Source organism: Hemicordylus capensis, chromosome 2, assembly GCF_027244095.1.
Source record: "Hemicordylus capensis ecotype Gifberg chromosome 2, rHemCap1.1.pri, whole genome shotgun sequence".
NCBI classification, from domain to species: Eukaryota; Metazoa; Chordata; class Lepidosauria; order Squamata; family Cordylidae; genus Hemicordylus; species Hemicordylus capensis.
The window spans coordinates 417,185,963-417,194,858 of NC_069658.1; positions in this window are offsets into that span (position 1 = coordinate 417,185,963).

An 8,896-nucleotide genomic window follows, 5' to 3' on the forward strand; every position below is an offset into this window, starting at 1 on the left:
ATCTTGACACACATCTGTCTATATTAATGGCTGACATCCAGACTGAGGAAGTGTTGGTGCTATGTGAGAAGTGGCCATGCTGTCACTGAATTCCCTATATATGAGGCACCGGTGGAAGGGTGAATTTCCACAACCGCCCCTTCCTCCGAAAGTGCTCTGTGTCACACAAAAATATATCCCTGAGGGCTCTGTGACTGCCTTGGTGCAATGGGTATAGCACAGAGTATTTCCAGGGGGAGGGGAGATCATCAAATTCCCCTCATCTTCATGTGATCACTACTGTTGAGTTAGTCAAAGTCATCGGGAGTGCCACCATTTCTCATGTAGATCCAACACTTCCTTGGTCTGGATGCTAACTTATACATATTTGCTGCTGTTGTGTCATGTGTGTGAATATGAATAAAATAGAACGTCCATCTTGACCACCCGCCACATTTTGTTTAACAGGTAAAGATTTTCTTCAGAGGAGTTAGTTCCTTATTTAATTGTACCACATTATATTGCATCATTTGATTTTGTTTGTTTGTTTGTTATACTTGTGAATTGCTTTGATAACTGTGGTTGGGAAGCAGAGGTAGAAATCTATTAAGCTGCCTTCTACTAAGCTGGGCCATTGGTTCAGCTAGCTCAGTATTGTTTATGCTGACTGGCAGTGGCTCTCCAAGGCCTTTTCCAGTCCTACGTGGAGATGCGAGGAAATGATCTTGGGACCCCCTGTATCCCAAGCAGATGCTCTGCTACTGAGCAAGGGCTAAATGGAAAGAAGCCCTTGCTGCTATTGCCTCTGCCCTCCTAGGCCAACAGGCACTAGACTGAGGCGGACTTACAGATTAAATTTATTGGAGGAAGTCTCACTGAAAAGAAAAGGACAAGTTAGGCATGCCTAACTTGTCCTTTTCATTTCAATCAATGGGGCTTCCTCTAGTAAATTGAGTCTGTATGTCAGACACTGTTCAGAATATTCTAATCAGTCTCATCAGCCCCCTTTCCTCTTTGTCATGGCTTCTCTCACACCATTTTTGGAATCAGACTGCAAAAAGTGCCAAGAGGGTATCTACAGATTGGGCCAATCATGGACAGAAGGCATAAGTTTCTATTGGCTCAGTTGCTGCCTTTGCCTATAAATAGCTAAATACAACAAACCCTCCAGTCCCAGTGAGTAATTCTCACATCCTCCCCTCTGCCTTGCTGAGTCACCGTAGCTCTGTGCTGCATTACTTACATGGTCACTGGTCTCAAAGGAAACTTTAACACATCCAGTGAATCGTCAGGGATTGGCCGATGTTGAAAGCTATTCCACTGGCATTTCCTGTTCACTGTAGCACTTTTTTTCTTTTTCTTTTTTGCCAAGCCATTAAAAAAGGCTCTGGCTAATCCAGACTTGAAAATAGGTTGAGGAAATAGCTGGTTGACATAGGTAGTAACTAAAATATATTAAAGGCCCTTTGAGAGACTATCTGATAGAAAAAAGACCTTGTAATGATTCAGGTCATGTGCTGTAGCCCTGCTAAGATTGTGTGTCAGCTGGTTTCCCTCTTGTTTCGGTGGCTTCTTTGAAGGATTAAACAACAACATAAAATAATAATAATAATAATAATTAATAATCAGCTTTTAGCCTTTCCCTGCAACATTGAACGTGCTGAGGATTCTGTACCAAGACATTGTTTTCACAAAGCTTGAACTAGACAGGCCCCAAACTCTCTCTTCTCCTCTCATGCATTCCTTTTCGTTCCCTTCTAGGATAAATCTAAAACATCCGATCAAGTCACAGCCTTGCGATGTGCAGAACATGCCACATTAGCATTGCTTTGCACTGAAATATCATCGCCTGACTGAGTTCGTTGTTCTGCGAGACAGATAAGCTTTCCCAAATATCACAATCATCTGATTAGCCCCGCAATGCCTCAGTGCTCGTAATCAAAACTGTTTTGTTCTACTAGAAAACATCTGGAAGACTCTCCAGAAAGGATCAGAGAACTGGGAAAGCCAAGCTAAACCACAGATGAGATGGACCTCTAACAGGACTCTATGTGGCTCCCCCACACCCTGCCTAAGAAGCAAACCCAGCTTCCCTTTGCCTTCACTAAGCATTTGACAGACATGAGTATCAGTAAATCGGACCTGGTCTCAGTTATCTATTTTACTCTGTCCCTCTCCCCCATTTTTCAAGCAGGCTGTCCACTTACCTAATTTTTAAAACTGAAACATGACATTTACTTATTTAAATATTCATGCGTCACTTTGCTTTAACAAAAGAGCCAAATCCATTTCAAAATAATTGCAAAACTGCTCTGTGGTTTGTAGAGGTGGAGGTTTGTGAGGAGGTAAGTTTGTGATGTCACAAGACCCAGCCAATCAGCACTGTACACAGCTGGTTTCCGCTGAAAAATGGCAGAATCCATTGTTCCTGAGTTAGTCCTGGAAAAGAACTTGTATGTCTGTATATATAACACTTACCTGGTGGCTCTACTGCTTTTTTAAAAAAGTTCCTTGGTACATATTCTGTTTCTTTGTGGGAACTTCTTGGCTTTGCATATTACAAGTCCTGATCACTTGGTTTTACCAGCTGTGGAATTTTGGCAAATGTATGCCAGCCCAAGATAGTAAATTAACTTTTACTAGCAACTCTGAAGGCATCTGAGGGAGCAGCCTTGCTGAAGTGAAGCAAGTCTGGGTCTGTTCAATGCCTGGATGGGAGACCACCTGGGAACCCCATTTGTTCCACTAGGAAGAAAGGTGGGGTACAAATGTAATACGTAAATCACTTCAGTAGATTTTAGCAATAGCAATAGCACTTACATTTATATACCGCTCTATAGCTGGAAGCTCTCTAAGCGGTTTACAATGATTTAGCATATTGCCCCCCAACATTCTGGGTACTCAGAATGTTGTATGATTTAGCATATTGCCCCCCAATGATTTAGCATATTGCCCCCCAACATTCTGGGTACTCAGAATGGATTTTGGAGCCAATATCTCACCTTCCACCCCATGTATCCTTGCCCATTCTGAAAGAACAGATCTGAAGGGAGGCAAGCACTAATCCTGCACAGTTCTTAGCAACAGCAAGTCCCTTTCTCCCTCCTGTTTTGCCTTTTGAGGGATGACAAGACCCAGAGGGAGGGTCACTACTATTGTGTCCATTTTATAGGTTGAGAGCAACCATGTGCTTACAGCAACCTGTATTCACAGAGTGAAGATAGGATTTAAATCCAGACCTCCCGTGACTTGCTTGTACCCCTCTTATGACCTTCCTTTTATTATTTTCAGTATGTGGACTTGTAGATCAAGCTGATGCAGGCTGCTAACTTGATTAAAGCAAGAGCGAAAATACACGAAAGACTATGCATCAGATGAAGTAAATGACAGAACAATTGAAAGCTTACTGGAGTTGTTCCATCCTTACTTTTCCAGCCCAATGTAACCTTATGAATTCTAAAATGTACCAGAGATTGGTGTAACACTGCACAAGGCAAAGGAAAGCAAAACAGGCTACTAGTCTACAAGGGCTGTCATGACAGATCATCAGGATTATAGTTGAAAGGAAAGATTTTGGCCACCAGCCTTTTGTGGACATGAATACACACTTAAATATTAATCTCTGTTTTCAGTAGCTCTGTTGCAATGTGTACTTGGCAGCACCGGTAATGTCATATTTGCAGGACAAAGACTTAAACTTGGTGACAGATGAGCACATGCCATGTACTGACCAATTGTCAGCACCTCCAAGTATATTTAGGGATGGTTAGCAAGCCGGAAACAATATTGAACATTCCTGGAGCACAGCAATCTTGAGAAGGCGAGACTTAAATTGAGCCAGGGATCACCATAACTCATCCTTGGGCCTGTTTGCAGTGCCAGTAACCATCTCTCCTGTGATCACCAGGCTATTGTCTGTACCTGTAGGCTGCAGTCTCCATAACTCATGCAGACTCCAAGTTGATTCACAAAATCATCACAAAATGATGCTCATCATTTTTAGCCTACTTTCCTCATGAAAAGTAGTCATGAGAACACCTTGCTGTCTGTGTGTCCATGTGTATGTCCTTCCATGTGTGTCCATCCCTACTAACAACTTCTCAGTGCCAAGACCAGTTGTAGCACCCCATAGAAACATTTCACAAGCATGTTTTTAACCTAATTTCATCATGGAAAGTAGCCTTATGAGATCACCTTTCTGCCCATGTGTCTGTCCATCTGTCCATGTGTGTGTCCCGCTAACAACTTCGCAGTGCCTCAACTAATTTGGACCAAACTTGGTACACTTGTAGTGCCACACAGGGACACCTCAATCCATGTTTTGTTTTTTGTTTTTGTACCATCCATACCAATTCAAGGTGATGGATGTGTGAATGTTTGAGGTGGAAGTTGGCTAACTTGCCTAACCGATATGCACCAAACTTGGTATACAGTACATGTTAAGATTATAGAGGATATTAAACCTTCATATCCCATAAATGTTCCAGAACCCATTTCAAGATGGTGGCTATGTGTGTTTCCCCCTAACAACTTTGCAGTTCCAGGACTGGTTTTGATCAAATTTAGTACAGTTATAGTGCCCCATAGGGACATTTAAATGGTGTGTTCTATAATGACATCATTATATCATTACCATCCTCCACCTATGTGCTTGAAGCTGTTGGGTAACCATCCACCCCAAAGGATGGGGAAATAGCTATAGTCAAACAAGAAGTTCTGGTAAGAACTAATCTGAGTACTTTCCTTTCACCATCATTTAAATTGGTAACAACCATCTTCAAAATCCGTCCCTTTTTGTTGTTAAACAAGGAATGCAATATGCAGGGTACAGTAAAATTGTAGTCACCAGAGCTTTGTCTGTAAGGACACCCTGTAAGAACAGGGTGCATTCCACATAGGGGCGCAGCAAGGTTGGAGTGAGCCTTGAGGCAAACAGTGAAGATGGCCCCTGCCTTCCATCTTCTTCTTGGGAGAGGCAGGATGGGAGAGCAAAAAGCAAGCTGTTGCATGGTCATTCCCCTCCCCCGAGCCCAGAGACATTTCCCCCCTCCCCCATTCAGTTACAGCTATGTCCCTGGTTGGTATTCTTCAGGTTTCACCCTCCACCTGTGGGTTAAATCTTTGAGTGAGGAGTAGAGGTCAGATGCATCTTGATTGTAGTGTTATTATGCAAAACAAAACAAAACCCTGATTAAAAAATAAAAATTTAATTTAATTTAACGACAATAACAAAAAAAACCACTGCACACAAATAAAAAAATGTTAGTGCAGTGGTTCCAAACAAGGGATACTTGAGGGTCTCCCAAGGAGTGCTTAGAACCCTCCTGCCTCCCCATGCCGCAGCTGCACTATTTGTTCACCATCTGAGCTCTGCTGGATTGAAGCCAACGTGTCCTCAGTGCAGAAGGGAAGAGTGGGAGGAAGACACTCCTCCTCTGCTCCTGATTGGCTGGATATTTGCTGAAGCTCAGCATACCCCTCCTCCTTACTGATAGTACTCCCATTGAAATTAATAGGGCAAGTAAACATGTCCCATGAATTTCAGGCTTATCTGTAACTTAGTGTGACTAAGGCCAGTGACTGTACTAGCCTGTCCCCTGAACCGTAACACTTACATTTGTGTGTTTTTGTACATATGTATACACACACACACACACACACACACACCCCTACATGTTATAATTGTGAGATGGTCTGCTACCGTCACTGGCTTACATTCAGATTAAGTTAGGCAGTCTTACTGAAATTAATGGGACAAGTTGTCCCATTAATTTCAATAGGAGTACTCATGAGTAAGTTAGCCAGGCTGAGTAAGTTAGCCAGTAATGGGAGTAACTTGTCTCATAACTCTAATGCTTAGATTTGTATGTGCTTTCTCTCTTTCTCTCCCCCCACCCCCCGCTTTCTGGGGTACCTGAATTGAAGGTTTGCAGCAGAAGGGGTACACTTGTTTTTTAAAAATGTTTGGGAACCCCTGTCTAGTGTATTGCTTGCCTTCCATGTTTATGTTTTAACACCGACTCAGTTAATAAATGTAACTGGATGAGTTTGACCTGCTGCTATTCTAGAACTAGTGCAACCAGAGCTATTGCAAGATCAAACATACTATTACACATTCTTAAATGTTTTAACAAAGGATACTTTCTTTAGACAGTCTACTGCAGGACAGTCTAGTCCAGATTCAAAGACATGAAGAGAGGCACCTCCATCTGTATAGGGGCAGGACTCAGGCATCAGCCCTTGGTATGTGAACTGAGGGTGTTACCAATAAGCAAGAGGTTTCTTTTTCATTTAAGAAATGTTGGAGGCTACAAGCTCAAGCCCCGGAGTGCAGGGTATAGTAAGAAATGAGTGGGGGAACTGCAATAAGTTTGATGACATTTTATTCTGTCTTGCTGGGTGTGTATCCTATTTACTTTTGATTTTGCTATCCACTCCAAGATGTCGGCATGGGGCGAGCTATAAATTTGAATTGTTTAAAAACAGAATAAATTAGTGACTTGCACATGTAAACAAGCCATTACAAACATTATAGATTAAATTCTCTTCCACAGCTCATTTCAATGGAGTTAGTCCACACATTCAGCTGTGAGTCATTAACTAGCGAGCTATTAATGCACTGTACAGACATGTGTCAAACTGTCTCCTGAAGGACACAGCAAGACGCCTTCAGACTCAAGTGAATTTCGGACTATCATCCTGTTTTTGATTCACTACCATGGACTGCAAGCTGTATTGATGCTGTGTCCTTCCCCCATTCTTAACATTTAAGCGTCTTAACATAGGGTTTCCATTCCACGCCCCACCCCCGGAAGGACTCGTATGGTTTTAACAGCTGTGTGACAAGCAAAAATTCATCAGGTGAAGCTTTCCCAAGCATCCAGATGTAGTGATGTGAAAAGCTTAATCTGTGGACACTCTGCACTTACACAGCTGTCAAAATACAAGAACAGGGGGTGCCAACTTATTAGATCATTGGAACATAGGAAGCTGCCTTATACAGAGTCAGACCATTGGTCCATCTAGCTCAGGATTATCTACACTGACTGACAGCAGCTCTCCAAGGTTTCAGGCAGGAGTCTCTCCCAGTCCTACCTGACTATGCTAGGGAGTTCGCCTGCAGATGCTCTAACACTGAGCGACAGCCCCATCCCCATACAATTTATCTCCGCAGTTGTTGGGAGATATATATTTTTTATGGTAAGAAGATATGATAACATTTTAAAACTAGACATCTTAACAAGAAGTTCTAGTAACAGCTAATCCACCCTCCTTCCTTTCACTATAATTTTTATTTGATAATTATCTGCAAATTCCTGTTTTTTGTTGTTGTTAGACACCAAATGCAATATTAATTGCACCAAAATTTCAATATGAATTGACATTGAAATTTTAATATATTTTTCTTCATTGTGATTTTTATCTGCTTTATGAATTTTAACTTTTAAATATTGTTTTTATATTATGTATTAACTTGTACACGTCCTGGAGATTTCTATATCAAGTGGTATAGAAATATGATGAATAAATAACAAATAAATAATATGCAGAGCACAGTAAAACAGTAGTCGCCAGAGCCTAGTTGGTAAGAACATAGGTGGAGGATGGCACTGAGATAATAATGTCAATAAGAAACACACTGCTGAAATGTCCGTACGGCAACTTTGCCACTCCTCAAATTTTGCTGCTGTAGGCAGACACCTCCACTGCCTATGCCTTAATCCACTTATGTTGTTAAGTTTATTGAACAAAGTTACTAAGGTTTATTACTTAACTATTACCAAATGATAAACAACAGTCCTACTCTGAGTGAAAGATCATCCTAACAGAAAAATAACAGTTTCAAGCATCCAATAAGAAATACAAACTGACTAATCAGTCTACATAACCGATGATTGACATGAACATTCTAAACTCTACCACTTGCCTATACACAGATATACATCAATGGCAAGAACACATGCATATACACAGATCCTCACATTTTGGTCAAAATCAAATTGTTGTTAATGTTAACAATGTTGTTAGGGGCACACATACACACTGGGGTGTGCAAGCTGGGTTGGTTCGATCCGGGCTCAAGCTGGCTTGGCTTGGCGGGTTCAGGTTTTAATCCAGTTTAAACCAAGCCAGTTTGGAACTCTATTGTAAAGGGGAATCTGGTGAGGATTCCCTTTTGCCAGTAAAGGGGGGAGACAGGGGGGCTTCCCTAAGGGTAGAATGGGTGGGAGGGGAGGAAGCAAGTACCTTTCAATTGCTGCCGGTAGTGGTGGCTGCGGTGGCGGCAGTTGCAGCTCTTTCCCCACCCCTGCCAGCCTCCCCCTGAATAACCTGGGCTGTTTTGGGCCTGGGTCAGGCCTGGTTCGAGCCTCTGCACAGGTGTGGAGGCCTCCACACATGCACGGAGGCCAATTCATCCATCCATCCATTCATTCATTCATTCAAATTTTATATCGCCCTTCCTAAAGCGGCTCAGGGTGGTTTGTATTAAAATAAAATAAAAACATATAATAAATCAATTTTAAAAAAACATTTAAACCAGATTAAAATTAAAACTAGATATCCTTAAAAGCCAGGCTACAAAGATGGATCTTTAAGGCTCTGCTGAAGGCCTCCAAGGAAGATAATCCTCTTATATCCACGGGGAACACGTTCCACAACCCAGGGGCGACAATGTATCTCCCACTCTAATAAATTTCAGTTTCCCCCCAAAGTTATTAAAATCTCCTTTACATATTTCTGATTTACCCTAAGATGGTAAGGGTGAAGTTACCATAGGAAACATATCAGTCCTGGCATTGACTGATATGGGCCCTATTCACATAGTAAATTCACTAGGAATTTAACTTCCCTGTCCTATGAGTTTTTGACCAGTGTGAACTTGCAATACCTAGGGCGGGGGAAGTCTCAGAGGGGG